Here is a 16648-nt window from a genome sequence, read left to right on the forward strand (position 1 = left end):
GTGATTCGGCTCCCCCTACCTATGCATTTTATGCAACCTGCAACTTGCAAAATTTTCGTATTTTCGCTACATGCAAACTCTAAGTCCTACAGAGAAATGAACAGGACCTTTTTGTAAGAAATTTAAAGACTAGGGAGGAAATGTGCTGTACAGTGGGCAGTGGGCTGTAGGAAGAATGTTATTTCGTCATGAGCAAGTACAGCCGCAGTAATTAAGAGCCGTGCTGATTGTTTTTGTCACCCACTGCGAGATATTTTTCGGGAGACTGAAATTGCTAAGTTACTTAATCTCAATGTGAGACGTGCTTTCGCTTGTAAGAAAACTACTATGACTGCCTTAGGCCAAAGTTAGTTAAATCCGTACGTGTACATAGCTCTTACAGTGCTTTCTAAGAATTTGGGGGGGGGGGGGGCAAGTATATTTCCCTATTATTTCATGTAAATTTTTCCACCCTGTTACTGGATTCATATGTTTCTTGTACTTGTTTTCCTCCTGTTGTATGATTGCCTCCCAGAAGACTTCGCAGATTTGTAGAAATATTAACAATAATTGTATGCCTCGTGACCGTATTAATTGATAACAGCTTATTTGTGCTATGAACAGTTATCATTTTTAAAACTGTTTATTATCGTAGTTTGTATGAAAAAATTCATTATTAACACAGTTGCGGCTTTCGAGATAAACATAATTTCCGTGAAGAAAATTAGGTCTTTATAGGATTGACTGTTAACTGGTTTACATAATTATCTGTTATAACTCAAGTGTTAGAGGAAACCGGAAATAGTGACATCATTCCAGATGTGATGCCAATGTCTAAAATTCTCATCACTAAACTACAGCCTGCACAACTCCCACTGTTATTTTAGAAATTTCATAAAGATGTCTCTTTTAGGTGACAGAACTTAATGCGCTGTACCGGAAGATTGGCTCTATGTCAAACAGACAGGAACATTACAGCAACAAGCATCGGCTGAGTTAAATGAGAAAGCCCACAGTTACATTAACACTGCTTTCCGTGATACTTCATATCTGTACATTGCAGCTCGAGAAAGGATAGTGTACGAGTATGAAACATATATTGAGATGAGAGTATCTTTTGAATTTTTAAGAACTATTAACTGATATTGTCTTCCTCATATCCGGTCTTATTCAATGGCATTGCTTTTACTTAAAAGAACCACAGACGTACGTCTTATTACGTACACAAAAGACAGTGCATTGGAAGAAGGTGGTCCACGTTCATAAAAAAAAGTCATCAGACATCGCAATGTTGATCGATATCGCACCGTTTGTGCTCTAATCCATTATTTCGTTTTCATTTTTAACGAGTGTGAGCAATTATAAATTCACTCATAAGTGTGTCAACAGTAATCTTGCGATTTTGTTTTTAATAAAAGATGAACGAAAGTAAGATCTAAGCCTCAACGATACTTTGTTGTAAAGTCACCAAAAGTAAAGCAGAAAAGCGATAAATAAATGCAACATTTCACGGAACTGAAATAAGAGGTGAAAAAGGGGTAATAATATCATCTCATACTATTTCCCTTTTATTTCTTGTATTATGCCCTTCCTACCGTCAAGGAGGTCACCTGACGTTAAGTTTCATTCGAAGAGTGGTTTTCAGTTATTTTTATTTGAAATATACTAGCTGTTTATCCGGGCTTGCCATATTACTACTTATTTATCACAATGCAATAGAAATCAAGTTTGAAACTGCACCCACCTTCCAGAGTTATGCTTTACGTGTCAAGCCGCCTCCTAGACACCTGGAAAAGTGTGAGTTCGACACTAATATTGGTAGTTTTCGATTATTTTTACTTGTCACTCCGTTTAATGTCGCATCCCACACGTAAAGTTACTATGAGTGTCTTATGCCAACGCTATTTTTTTTATAATATACGTATCAAGTGCCAATGAAATTGCTCCAGGTGTTACTGAGTTATGCTTACATGTCAGTACTTTTCCAGCTTCACATATAAGAACACTAGGATTGTCTTACACAGAGAATATTTTTCCCATCAGTTCGAACAAAATTATTATGTGACTGGCAGATTAGAATGGCGATAAGCAGTGTGCAGCCAGCCACACATGACAGTGCAAAACTCGAACACAAAGAACACGTGGCGCTCGAGGAAGCACTGCGAAAGGTTAGCGGCTGTCCCGTGCCTCACGTCTCGCTGACACGTAAGCAACAAAGTTATTTTTACCTAGGTTGTCATCGTCTTACATAAAGGGATTGGCTGTTTTCTCTTCACAGAGTGTGACAGGGTGATCCTGCAATCCACCGATAACATTTCGGAGACAGTGTAGGAACATTTTCTGAATATTTTTGGATCAGGAATCAGTGATCTATTACAGAGTAATTATGCAATTAAGATTCATTCGTTATAAATTTTAATAGACTTGATTGGGATATAATGAAGTAGTAATTGGACAAATAGTTTCGGTTGATAAAGAGCTATTTTCAAGTTATACCTGTCGCTTGCGTGAAACCGTTTATCTTGCTACTATTTGATCATGTATCGATCAAGACTACAATTTTTTAAAATAAATATAACAGATCGTTGTGTCTCCTTCAGTTGACGTTGTCAGTTTTTGCAAATGATGTATTGGTTTGTTATCCCATTTTGCCCTGTTTCTGTGAAAATACTTCCAAAACAGTGAAAAGACCCGTAATATGCAGTAACCAAAACGTACAATGCAAAACACAAAATAATGCACCTATGTACAAATTCAAAATAATTGTGATGTGGTCGCAGTCATTGCGGGGACAGAACAACATTTTGTCGTTGCGCCGCACTTAATTTTCATTCAGTGAATCCACAGACTAGGTGCATATGGCCAACTCTTGGAAGTAAAACTATCCATCCTGGTGTGTGTCACTGTTAACGTACATCTGACAATGATGGAAAAACAAACAGGAGACAGAATCGAGCAGAACTGAATGCAAGCTTGAGTGCGAAGAGTAATGAACAGCTTGCTCAGTGAGTGAATGGAACAGTTTATTTCCAGACAAGACAAACAGTGCCCATCGCCTATGCAATAAAGATACAAATATAAATAGGATTAAGAATTTAACGAAACGCAACTACTTGGAGACGAGTCCCATACGACAATATACTCAAAAATATACCTTAACAACCGACGTAATTTTTTCGCTGGCTTTCAGGTTAACACTGTAAATAGTAAACGACATTTGGTTGAAATTTCTCCGTACGCTTCAGAGATATGCTTAAGTGCCACCACTTTCTCAAGCCAACTCCCTCACATAAAGCTACATCCTAAGGTCATTATTTTCTGATACTAAGTTATTTGTGTACCGTGTTTGACTGAAATTTGCTTCTGGCGCTATAGATATATGTTGCAACACTCTAATATAAAAGTGTTTCTCATAATATGTTTCTCTCTGCAACTTACAAAATAATCACTGAAACGAATATTTATTTAGACAGCTAATTGTAAGAAATGTTACTCTTTCTGCACGGTTATGAACGCAGTCTATTCAGTTATTTTAAAGAATGTAACAGCAACGAACTATAATTTTTCAAATAGATCATTATTTTTCTATCACGTAGCTGATATATTAAATCGAAGCGTGTTCAAATCAGTTCAAATCAAATTTCTACCAATTTTAGTAGGGAATTAAAAATAATAAGAGTGCATAAGTGGCTGTGTTCAAATGGATGTTCTGGTGGTGGAGGTTCATTTAAATGTAGTGTTCACACGACTGTCCATTTTCTTGAATGCACGATTCCTTCTCCTTCTAAACGACCTGCTGCTTCCAAGCACCGACAGCATCCTCGAAGCGCTTTTTTGTAGTGGTGAGGAATTTAATTGCTCGTCGATATCAGTGGCAGTGTGAATTCCGACCTGCGGTGCATACGGCAGTGTAAGGATCCATTCTGCGATCTAACCGAGCGTAACAGCTCACTTTGGAAACTTATTTCTTTGTGAGACCAGCAGCTTTATAGACGGTGTCCCAAAAAAAGCACGGACAAGCTTGAGGGACAGGTTCCTTACGCCAAAACAAGGAAAAAATATCTAATGAACATGGGCACGAAAATATATACCTTAAGAACTATGAGAACTTGTTCATCTTCGATACTATGAAATACATCTGTTCAAGCTCTTTGCTTTCCATATTTCGGGAGGAGATAGTATGGGCTCCAAACTGCATACATTAAGAGCTATGAGGATTTGTTCAGTAGAAGAGATATGCTTCACACTAACGAAGATGAACAAGTGCTCATAGCTCTTAAAGTGCGCATTTTAGACCCCACGTTTAGTAGACTTTTTTGGTTTTGATCAATACTTTCTCTTCCCGAAAAATTAAAATTAAACAGCTGGCAGTAGAAGAGATTTATTTATTGTATCGTAGATGAAAAAATGCTCATAGCTCTTAAATATGCATTTTAGAGCCCTTGCTTACTAGACTTCTTTCTTGTTTTTGTGTAAGCAACCTGTCCGTAAAGCTTGTCGATGGTTTTTTGGTATACCCTGTATGTCTTCTTCAGGACGTTTAGAACTTAAGAAGGCGGATTGAGTTGTTAGTTCACGAAAACGGTCGTTCGTTTGAAGACCTCACTTAATGAATATTCCACCATCAGAACATCCATTTGAACGCAGCGAGTTACATACACCATGTTGCATCCATTAAAAAAAAAACTTTGGGTGTTTCTACCTCCCTAACTGAAATTCATAGAAACTTGATTTAAACTCATCTATAGACGGCTGATTTAGATACAACCGCTAAATGATAGAAAAAATAATGTTCTATTTAAAAATTGTAATTCTTTGTTTCAACTTTTTGGAAAATAACGAAATGAAGTATTAAATGAAACTGTATGATTCAAGAGACCTTTTCAGATCTCAGACATTTACGACATATACATGCAGACCGAAGCGGCGAATGACAATTTTTACCTATGTCGGGACTCGAACCTTGGTCTCCTGCTCGTTCGGCCGGTGTGCTAACCACTACACCACACTGGCACAGTGGCCTTGTATAACTGCACAGACTATCCTCGTACGCCTTCCTTCTCAACCCAAGTTCCCACTCACGCCTCAGCCCACTAGTTAAACTCGAACAGCATTGCAGAGGCTCTCCATTTGTATTGGAATAGCACCTCAGTATTAAACGAAATGCTGTTCTAGTTTAGGAGGCTGAGGCGTGACTAGGAATTTGGTTTGAGGAGGTTTTCTAGGCTGGTCCGTGCAGTTCTGCAAAACCACTGTGCCAGGGTGTTGGAGTGATTGTACCTACCTAGTGAGCAGGAGACCCGGGTTCGAATCCCGGCCTTCTTACTAATTTTCATTCGTCGCTTCAGTCTGGTAGCATACACCATAAATGAACTATGTTCATAACCCGGCAGAAAAAAATGTTTCTGGCGTTAACCGGCCGCTCGGGAGAGCAGCAGGCGGTGCGTTACTAGAGCGGGAGCGGCGGTCAACTCACCGTGGCGGCGTCGAGTAGCGTGACCACGGGGTGGTGTGTCTGCCGCGAGGTGGGTGCCGAGCGCTTATATACGCCGTAACGCCGCCACCGGCGCCCCGCCGCGCGCCCTCGGAATTAGCGCTTATTCAGGGTACGAGGCCCGGCAAATTACACGACAAACGAGTGTTTATGAAAGGAGGCGTTTTGTTCGCCGCGGGAGACGGCACGGGGCCGTCTCGAGGCGCTCAATTACGGGCACGCCGCGGGCGCTCTTTAATCCCCACAGCGACGCGCATGATCACTGCTTCCCCGTGTGAACACCCTCACTCAGCCGGCCGCCGGCCGATTGACGTCACTGGCCTGTGTCGGCCTGAAGATGGCGCCACCAGACGACAGTCGGAGAGCTCCGCCCCCTCCACCCCGCCCCCCCCCCCCCCGCCCCCAAAATCCCACTGCAGCCTTCATGCTGGGGAGGAAATTCCACGTAGTCTCGTCGTACATGCGCTTTTCTCTCGTGACATCCTCAAAAACGTGGCTCAAAGAAATCAGGTGTATGCATTGTCTCATGATAACCATTTGACGAGAATAAACATTGAAGACAGAAAGAAAGACGCGGATGTGACTGTGTGATATACTGAAGTGAATAGTCATGGGATAGCGATATGCACATATACAGTATCGCGTACACAAGCTATAAAAGAGCTGTGCAATGGCGGAATCGACACGATATGGTATCCAGGCAGGAGTACCCCAAGGAAGCATCATAGGACCCTTAGTGTTTAACCTCTACAATAACGACCTTCCAGCTACACATAACACGACGGTGGCAATCTACGCGGATGACTCAGCCATCCTTGCGCAAGATTGGAAGCCGTCTAACATTAACTCACGACTACAGACTGCACTCAGAGTGGCAGAGCCTTGGTTGGTGAAATGGCATGTTAGAGTAAACGTCAACAAGTGCAAAGCCGTTCAGTTCACTAGAAGACCGAAACTACTGCGCAAACATCAGCACTGCAACCCAATAACACTACATGCACGCCCAATACGTTTCCGAGAGAAGGTCAAATGTATGGCTGGACCGGAAACTACTCTGAGGGGACCATATTCAGCACGTGACCAATAAAGCAAACGCGAGGCTCAAACAGCTCTACCCTACGCTTAACAGGCGTAGCACACTGAATAGGAGGGTGTCTAGGTTCAAGTACATACTTATTCGACACCTGATGACGTACGCAGCCCCTCTCTGGGGATACGCTGCGCCCACACGCCTGTGCCGTCTGCAGCTCATACAGAACAAAGTACTCAGAATCATAAGCAACGCTCCGCGCTACACATGCACCGCGGACCTTCACCGGGAATATCGGCTAGATACCATCTTGCAGATATTCCAAAAACTCTCTACACGACTGTACAATAACACCAGACACTCGCGTAACCTCTTTTATCCTTTCTCTGGATAACTACGAGCACAACCATAGATGGAAACATAATAGGCCAAAGACGCTATTGGCAAGGAGCTAAACATATGTGGTCCATAGCATGCTGACACGACAGTATTGGCGAGCCCCTGCAACACAGCTACTACTGGTAACCCCAGACGCTTGACCCGCCGAAAAACAGGCAATCGCAGGGCAACCGTACTGTACACGGCACGAAAACCAGCCCCACACACACCCCCTACACTGTGAGCCGACCTATGACCGATCGCCCACTAATGTATGATGACCTTGAACTGTTACAGGAACGCAGCAACTGCAGCAAGCCCTACAACGAGCTTCCGCAAAGACAAAGGTAACGATGCACGATAACCTGCACTAAAATAACCTCACCTTGCATGCACTGTCGCAGCTAGCAAGCCGCTACTGCCCTTAATACCCGTTCTACAGTCGCAGAGGTTTTGTGGCGCTTGCCTTGGCACTTTTTTTCCTCTGCCCTCACAACCGCTACCCTTCGATCGCTTTCGTCCGCCTTCTATCTCCTGATGCATCATATAAATGAGTAACCTTACCCAGACGCGTGGATAACATCACAGCCCGCATCCTGTAACTCTTGATTCAAAAACTAACATGTTATACGGAGGTGACAGTAGAACTTTTGGTTTGGTCACCACGTTGGTGTGGGCGTGGAGGTGCACCATCTTTTGTGTGGCAGAATTGTCACTTGTACTTAGGTCATCCATGTGAAAGGATGTTCGGTGTCACTATGACCGCACGACGGGAATTAATAGACTTTGAACGCGGAATGCTAGTTGAAGCTAGACGCATGGGAAATTTGATTTTGGAAATCGTTAGGGAATTCAATAATCAGAGATTACAGTGTCAAGAGTGTCGCTAAAATATTAATTTTCAGGCATTAGCTTTCACCACGGACGACGCGGTGGCCGACGGCCTTCACTGAACGACCGAGAGCAGCTGCGGTTGAACACATTGACACCGGTGTTTCAGACCCACCATACTTGCTCCGGACACTGCGAGAGGGCTGTACAAGCAATGATCACACGCACGACACAGCGGACACACCAGGAACCGCGGTGTTGGCCGTCGAATGGCGCTAGCTGCGCAGCATTTGTGCACCGCCGCCGTCAGTGTCAGCCAGTTTGCCGTGGCATACGGAGCTCCATCGCAGTCTTTAACACTGGTAGCATGCCGCGACAGCGTGGACGTGAACCGTATGTGCAGTTGACGGACTTTGAGCGAGGGCGTATAGTGGGCATGCGGGAGGCCGGGTGGACGTTCCGCCGAATTGCTCAACACGTGGGGCGTAAGGTCTCCACAGTACATCGATGTTGTCGCCAGTGGTCGGCGGAAGGTGCACGTGCCCGTCGACCTGGGACCGGACCGCGGCGACGCACGGATGCACGCCAAGACCGTAGGATCCTACGCAGTGCCGTAGGGGACCGCACCGCCACTTCCCAGCAAATTAGGGACACTGTTGCTCCTGGGGTATCGGCGAGGACCATTCGCCACCGTCTCCATGAAGCTGGGCTACGGTCCCGCACACCGTTAGGCTGTCTTCCGCTCAAGCCCCAACATCGTGCAGCCCGCCTCCAGTGGTGTCGCGACAGGCGTGAATGGAGGGACGAATGGAGACGTGTCGTCTTCAGCGATGAGAGTCGCTTCTGCCTTGGTGCCAATGATGGTCGTATGCGTGTTTGGCGCCGTGCAGGTGAGCGCCACAATCAGGACTGCATACGACCGAGGCACACAGGGCGAACACCCGGCATCATGGTGTGGGGAGCGATCTCCTACACTGGCCGTACACCTCTGGTGATCGACGAGGGACACTGAATAGTGCACGGTACATCCAAACCGTCATCGAACCCATCGTTCTACCATTCCTAGACCGGCAAGGGAACTTTCTGTTCCAACAGGACAATGCACGTCCGCATGTATCCCCTGCCACCCAGCGTGCTCTAGAAGGTGTAAGTCAACTACCCTGGCCAGCAAGATCTCCGGATCTGTCCCCCATTGAGCATGTTTGGGACTGGATGAAGCGTCGTCTCACGCGGTGTGCACGTCCAGCACGAACGCTGGTCCAACTGAGGCGCCAGGTGGAAATGGCATGGCAAGCCGTCTCCATGGGAGAATAGCCGCCTGCATTGCTGCGAAAGGTCTATATACACTGTACTAGTGCCGACATTGTGCATGATCTGTTGCCTGTGTCTATGTGCCTGTGGTTCTGTCAGTGTGATCATGTGATGTATCTGACCCCAGGAATGTGTCAATAAAGTTTCCCCTTCCTGGGACAATGAATTCACGGTGTTCTTATTTCAATTTCCAGGAGTGTAACAGCATGAATCAGTATGGAACGTACGACGAAAGTATCCATTAGTATTTGGTGTTAATGTGCTATGGTAGCAGACGACCGACGCGAGTGCCTTGGCTAATAGCACGATATCGCCTGCAGCGCCTCTCCTGGTCTCGTGACGATTGGAAAACCGTGACCTGGTTAGATGAGTCCTGATTTCAGTTGGTAAGAGCTGGTGGTAGTTTTAAAAATGAGGTGGTGAGTCCACGAAGCCATGCACGCAAGTTGTCAACAAGGCACTGTGCAATCTGGTGGTGACTTCATAATGGCGTGAGCTGTATTTGCATGGAATGGACTGGGTCCTCTGGTCCAACTGAAACGATAATTGTCTCGAAATATTTATGTTCGGCTACTTGGAGACTATTTGCAGCCATTCATAGACTTCATGGTCCTAAAAAATGATGGAATTTTTATGGACGACAGTGAGCCATGTCACGGTGCCACAGTTTTTCTTGATTTGTTTGAAGAACATTCTGGACATTTGGTGCGAATGATTTGGCCACCAAAATAGCCCGACGTGAATACCATCGAACATTATGGGATATAATCGAAGGTCAGTTCGTACACAAAATCCTGCACCACACTTTCGGAATTATGGACGTTTGTAGAGGCAATATAGCTCAACGAGTTGTTGTATTACGCAGGGCAAAAGGACGTTACGATATGGGGAGGTATCCCATGACTTCTGTCACCGCATTGTATAATCAAATTTAAATCTTATGGGACTTAACTGTTAAGGTCATCAGTCCCTAAGCTTACACACTACTTTACCTAAACTATCCTAAGGACAAACACACACCCATGCCCGAGGGAGGACTCGAACCTCCACCGGGACCAGTCATACTGTCCATCTTATGGGACTTAATTGTTAAGGTCATCAGTCCCTAAGCTTACACATTACTTTACCTAAACTATCCTAAGGACAAACACACACACCCATGCCCGAGGGAGGACTCGAACCTCCACCGGGACCAGTCATACTGTCCATCTTATGGGACTTAACTGTTAAGGTCATCAGTCCCTAAGCTTACACACTACTTTACCTAAACTATCCTAAGGACAAACACACACACCCATGCCCGAGGGAGGACTCGAACCTCCACCGGGACCAGTCATACTGTCGATCTTATGGGACTTAACTGTTAAGGTCATCAGTCCCTAAGCTTACACACTACTTTACCTAAACTATCCTAAGGACAAACACACACACCCATGCCCGAGGGAGGACTCGAACCTCCGCCGGGACCAGTCGTACTGTCCATGAGTGTAGCGCCTTAGACCGATCGGCTAACCTCATTGTATAGCTGACAGTGACGGAAGAAGTGTCAATGAATGTGTCATACAAAAAGCACAATTCTACAGTTCAGTAATACTGTGGCAGTAAAGTGGCGTTTTATTTCTGTATCCAAACAACGACATGTCATTTTCACCACTTTTTCAAAAATATGTGACCATCGCCCTACAACATCGTGCATTCCACAATATATTAAAGAGTCAAGGATGTTGCAGATTGAGAAAGAGCAAATCATTTTCCTAATAGACACGCACCTGTCTTACTAAGAATATTCCTCCCTTTTTTTTTTTTTTTGCTTGTGCCGTTTTTCCCTCGGATACGCAGGGTCGGCATGGTTAATCGGATGTGGCTATGTTAGTTGAAGGGGTGGTCGCATGCCCTTCCTGCCGCCGCCAGGGGAGGGGGGCCCCTCCCCAACTGCCTGCGACTTGTGTAATCCATGGAATAGTGTGAAAGTGTTCAGATGTCTGCGAGCCATGTAACTGAGGCGGGGCGTGGGGACCAGCCCGGTATTCACCTAGGGGAATGTGGAAAACCGCCTAAAAACCACATCCAGGGTGTCCGGCACTCCAGCCCTCGTCGTTAAACCGCCAGGCGGCGCGCCTACCCGAGTCCAGGAAGCATTCCGTTAGCGCGCTAGGCTAACCAGGGGTGTTTAAGAATATTCCTCTTCTTTGAACTATAAAGAGAGTCTGTCTGAACGTGAGTGTTTGAAGGCTGACGTTATCGCTCTGAATCTGGGTACGACCACATTTTGTCGTAGTTGGCAAAGGGATTCCGCTGTTGTAATGATGCGCATTGCACGAAGCTTCCCCACTGAACATTAACTATTACGCCTACAGGAAACCAAGGCACAATGGTTTCACATACACAAATTATCACACCGTCCAAACATACACAGGTGTCCTGTATTTGGAGCCATGTTGAACGGGGCACACACATTACCTTGAAAACAAAAAAGCACTAACACAAGAAATAGATACCATTAAAACAACTGCAATTAGTAATAGGTGCTCAGAAGTTCAGTTGACGAACTATCCAACAAAATACAGGCCAGTTATCAGTGATAGAAGCATTACAGGGAAAGCAACCGGCCCAACACAAATCTTCAGAACCATTCCATACTTCGGTATACCATGATAAAAAAATTGCTGACTCATTTAGAAATACCAATATAAAATATTTTTCTCCAGAAATAACGAACTTGGATACCACTTGCCCCACACAATAAACATAAACACCCCAATAACAGAAAACAGTGGAATATTTAAATTTCAGCGTAACACTTGTCCTGTGTTCTACATAGGCAAAACAGGGGAAATTTTCCATATGTGTTGCAAAGAACAGACTGATGTTTTCAGGCCAAACCACTTGATAAATCCTCAGTAGCTAACGGAATGTGCTTTAACAGGTACACACTAAATGTACATCGCAACAGCCTAACTTTACTCCACGTAGAAAACAATGGTAGGATTCTTGAATGCTTGATCTGTTAGAAACACTGTTACACAGAGAAATTTTTTCTGAAAATATCTTACGTGAACAAACAGACTTTAACAGCCTCAGTTTTTCAGTATTTTGAAAAGACATTCTACTCGCTATTGACCGTACAAGGTATTTGTGTCTAAAATTGCAATTTTGGCCTTGAGTTCATCAAGCAGTGTACTGCAAAGATTGTGCTTCAGCACATGTCAGGCTTTAAAAATCTTCCGACATGCAAAGACCTTATAGATAACGTTAGAGATTTATGCTCACGTGGAGGTTTACTAACAATCTTTCTTACTGAGGGCCAATTGCAACTGGAACAGGAAAGGGAGGAAGTGACAGTCATATACAATGTACGATCCGCCAAACAACATAATGTAGCTTGTGGCAGATGCAGGCAGGTTTAATCGCTTTGGCAGCTCTTCACTAATATTATTCTGTACATAATACAAAATATAGGAAGCCTGCTTTCCTAGTTTCTTTCCTTTTTAGATTATTCTGTGGTAATTTCGGAAGCTTAATACACGTAACTACCGTATATGAAGGAAATAATCTACTCAGTTACAGTGCACTATTTGCGCAGTTACTGTGAATGGAATATCATACATTCTAATTCACCATGTTTCTAGTTTTAAAAGAGATACTTTTCGAAGTAATAATTTTCACATGAACAATAACATTTTGCACGATGAGAAGACTGCCATCAATATGAATTACATTAAACCGCAGATATTGCTTTACATCTGACGAATAAATGCTCTGGGTATTACACATATAATGCACACGACGTTTCAAAAAGGTTCATTAGATTTCACAGGACTGTACAGGGGGCAGAGAAAACTATGGAAACACCAAAAACACAACACATTACCGCGTCTAATACAGTGTAGAAACGCCGTAGGCATAAAACGCCTTACAGTCGCCTCGGAATGGATAAATACAAGTCCTGTGTGGTTATAAAGGAAATTTTATGCAATTCTTCCTGCAAAATAGTCGCAAGTTCGAGTAATAAAGATGATTAGAATCCAGCACGGTTTTAGGAAAGAGCGGTCTTGCGAGACTCAGCTGTCCCTCTTTGTGCATGATATACAACAGGCTCTAGATACCTGCTCCCAGGTTGATGCCATATTTCTCGCTTTCGAAAGGCGTTCGACTCAGTTCCACACTGTCGCTTGCTATGAAAAGTGCGCGCTTACGGTCTGTCCGATGACATATGCGGTTGGATAGAAAGTTTTGTAACAGACAGGGAGGAGTATGTCGTCCGGAACGGAGTAAGTTCAACAGAAACAAGCGTAACATCAGGTGTGCCCCAGGGCAGCGTAATAGGTCCTCTGCTTTTTACGATTTAGATAAGCGATCTGGTTGATGGTATTGACAGCGGCCGTAGACTGTTTGGCGATGATGCTGTAGTCTACAGGAAAGTAGTATCACACGTAAGTTGTGAACAAGTCAGTGAGGATTTGCAGAAAACAAATGCGTGGTGTAATGACTGGCAGTTATCTCTCGATATTAGTAAGTGTAACCTACTGCGTATAACACGACGAAAATCCCCATTAATGTACGAGTATAAAATAAATGCCCAGTCTTTCGAAGCGGTAATGTCCGTCAAGTATCTGGGTGTGACCATTCGAAATCATCTCAAATGGAATGATCAGATTACACAAGTAACGGGTAAGGCGAAACCTAGATTGCGGTTTATTGGTAGAATCCTGATGCGATGCAGTCCTCCAACAAAAGAAATAGCTTAGCATACGTAAGTTCGTCCAGAATTGGAGTATTGTTCGTCTGTATGGGACCCTTACCAGTTGAGTCTGATTGAAGAGATTGAGAAGGTCCAAAGAAGAGCGGCAAGATTCGTGACTGGTACATTTAGTCATCGCTAGAGCGTTACAAATCTCATAGAAAGTGTGAAGTGGGACACACTTGCAGATTGACGGCGCGCTAAACAGAAGGGGCTGCCCACTAAATTCCGAAATCTGATCTTCACCGACGATGTAGAGCATATTCACTCCTGGAAATTGAAATAAGAACACCGTGAATTCATTATCCCAGGAAGGGGAAACTTTATTGACACATTCCTGGGGTCAGATACATCACATGATCACACTAACAGAACCACAGGCACATAGACACAGGCAACAGAGCATGCACAATGTCGGCACTAGTACAGTGTATATCCACCTTTCGCAGCAATGCAGGCTGCTATTCTCCCATGGAGATGATCGTAGAGATGCTGGATGTAGTCCTGTGGAACGGCTTGCCATGCCATTTCCACCTGGCGCCTCAGTTGGACCAGCGTTCGTGCTGGACGTGCAGACCGCGTGAGACGACGCTTCATCCAGTCCCAAACATGCTCAATGGGGGACAGATCCGGAGATCTTGCTGGCCAGGGTAGTTGACTTACACCTTCTAGAGCACGTTGGGTGGCACGGGATACATGCGGACGTGCATTGTCCTGTTGGAACAGCAAGTTCCCTTGCCGGTCTAGGAATGGTAGAACGATGGGTTCGATGACGGTTTGGATGTACCGTGCACTATTCAGTGTCCCCTCGACGATCACCAGAGGTGTACGGCCAGTGTAGGAGATCGCTCCCCACACCATGATGCCGGGTGTTGGCCCTGTGTGCCTCGGTCGTATGCAGTCCTGATTGTGGCGCTCACCTGCACGGCGCCAAACACGCATACGACCATCATTGGCACCAAGGCAGAAGCGACTCTCATCGCTGAAGACGACACGTCTCCATTCGTCCCTCCATTCACGCCTGTCGCGACACCACTGGAGGCGGGCTGCACGATGTTGGGGCGTGAGCGGAAGACGGCCTAACGGTGTGCGGGACCGTAGCCCAGCATCATGGAGACGGTTGCGAATGGTCCTTGCCGATACCTCAGGAGCAACAGTGTCCCTAATTTGCTGGGAAGTGGCGGTGCGGTCCCCTACGGCACTGCGTAGGATCCTACGGTCTTGGCGTGCATCCGTGCGACGCTGCTGTCCGGTCCCAGGTCGACGGGCACGTGCACCTTCCGCCGACCACTGGCGACAACATCGATGTACTGTGGAGACCTCACGCCCCACGTGTTGAGCAATTCGGCGGTACGTCCACCCGGCCTCCCGCATGCCCACTATACGCCCTCGCTCAAAGTCCGTCAACTGCACATACGGTTCACATCCACGATGTCGCGGCATGCTACCAGTGTTAAAGACTGCGATGGAGCTTCGTATGCCACGACAAACGCTGACGCTGACGGCGGCGGTGCACAAATGCTGCGCAGCTAGCGCCATTCGACGGCCAACACCGCGGTTCCTGGTGTGTCCGCTGTGCCGCGCGTGTGATCATTGCTCGTACAGCCCTCTCGCAGTGTCCGGAGCAAGTATGGTGGGTCTGACACACCGGTGTCAATGTGTTCTTTTTTCCATTTCCAGGAGTGTATTATTACCACCAACTTTCAAATCGCGCTATTATCGCCATTGAAAGATAATGGAAATAAGAGCTCGTGCTGAGACGTTCAGACAGTCGTTTTCCCCTCGCGCAATCCGCGAGTGGAACAGAGAGGGGGGGGGGGGGGCGGGTGGGGGGAGGAAATATGAATTTGCCCTCCGCCACACACCGCTTGGTGGCTAGCGGAGTATATATGTAGATGTAGATGTAGAAGGTGGACAGCGATGAAGTAGTCTTCTCTGCAAAGTAGACCATAAAGACTGAACAATATTTGATGTGGTGACTGTGGTAGCCAGTATCCACTGTTTAGAAGTCCATAACTGGCAAACTTATTGACGGAGTTATCTAATTTTTGTTAGTGTAATAGTTTGTAGTTCCAGCAATTGCCACACAAGCGTTGTATTACATTGTTTCGTTTTGTCAGATGACAGTCGCCAGATAGTCAGTGTTTTGTTCTTAGCTGCACCTAGTTACTCGAGTAAACATGGCTGACACAAGGCTTACATTCGATGAAAGGAAGTCAGTTATGAAGTGGTATTTTAAGTATGAAAACATTAATGAGGTTCAAGGGTGCATCAAACAGAGCCACGGTCACGTTTAACGATTCGTCGCATTCGAGACAAATTTGAAGCCGAAGGCTGTGTTAAAGATGTAAACAAACAACGATCTGGACGACCTGTAACAGTAACAAGTCCAGCTAACTCCCGTCGTGTGTTACAACAATTCACTCGCTCAACACAGAAGTCCGTGAGACAGTGTGCGCGTGAAACTGGAGTGAGTCGCGTAAGTGTTCGGCGAATTCTGAAGACAGCAAAGTGAAAGTACTGCATCCCGCGATTGCTACACGCAATGAACCAGGACGACCCAGATCGTAGAATGGAGTACTGCGAGTGGTTTACTAGCACGGTGCGCAACGATGAAGAGTTTACAGAGATAATTGTGTGGTCTGATGAGGCACAGTTCAAACTCAATGGTACAGTAAATCGCCACAGTTGCATCTACTGGGCCGCCGAAAATCCGAAAGTCCATGTAGACAAAGTCTTGAATGTGCCAGGAGTAAATGTGTGGTGTGGGTTGTCTTACCGGGTCTTGATTGGGCCATTCTTCTTTAACGGTACAGTTACCAGTGAGGTGTACCTTCATAAGCTTCAGACATCCATTTTACCTGCCATCCGAGACTTGCATGGA

General features: G+C 45.4%; 2 protein-coding genes across 4 annotated transcripts in view; one reads left to right on the top strand and one right to left on the bottom strand.

Moving 5' to 3' along the window:
* Positions 1 to 5496, bottom strand: part of LOC126354358 (ion transport peptide) — a 344314-nt gene extending 338818 nt beyond the window's left edge. Inside the window, exon 1 of the mRNA XM_050003939.1 lies at positions 5456 to 5496. The gene's annotated coding sequence lies outside the window, so the exon portion shown is untranslated. The remainder of the gene's footprint in view (positions 1 to 5455) is intronic.
* Positions 1 to 16648, top strand: part of LOC126354357 (peroxisomal leader peptide-processing protease-like) — a 1193162-nt gene that overhangs the window by 429609 nt on the left and 746905 nt on the right. For 2 of the 3 annotated variants that reach the window (XM_050003932.1, XM_050003933.1), the window contains exon 4: positions 7179 to 7228. The exons of the other annotated variant lie outside the window; for it this stretch is intronic. The gene's annotated coding sequence lies outside the window, so the exon portion shown is untranslated. The remainder of the gene's footprint in view (positions 1 to 7178; positions 7229 to 16648) is intronic. 3 annotated transcript variants of the gene reach the window in all.

The sequence above is a fragment of the Schistocerca gregaria genome, chromosome 3 (assembly GCF_023897955.1).
Source record: "Schistocerca gregaria isolate iqSchGreg1 chromosome 3, iqSchGreg1.2, whole genome shotgun sequence".
Taxonomy (NCBI): domain Eukaryota; kingdom Metazoa; phylum Arthropoda; class Insecta; order Orthoptera; family Acrididae; genus Schistocerca; species Schistocerca gregaria.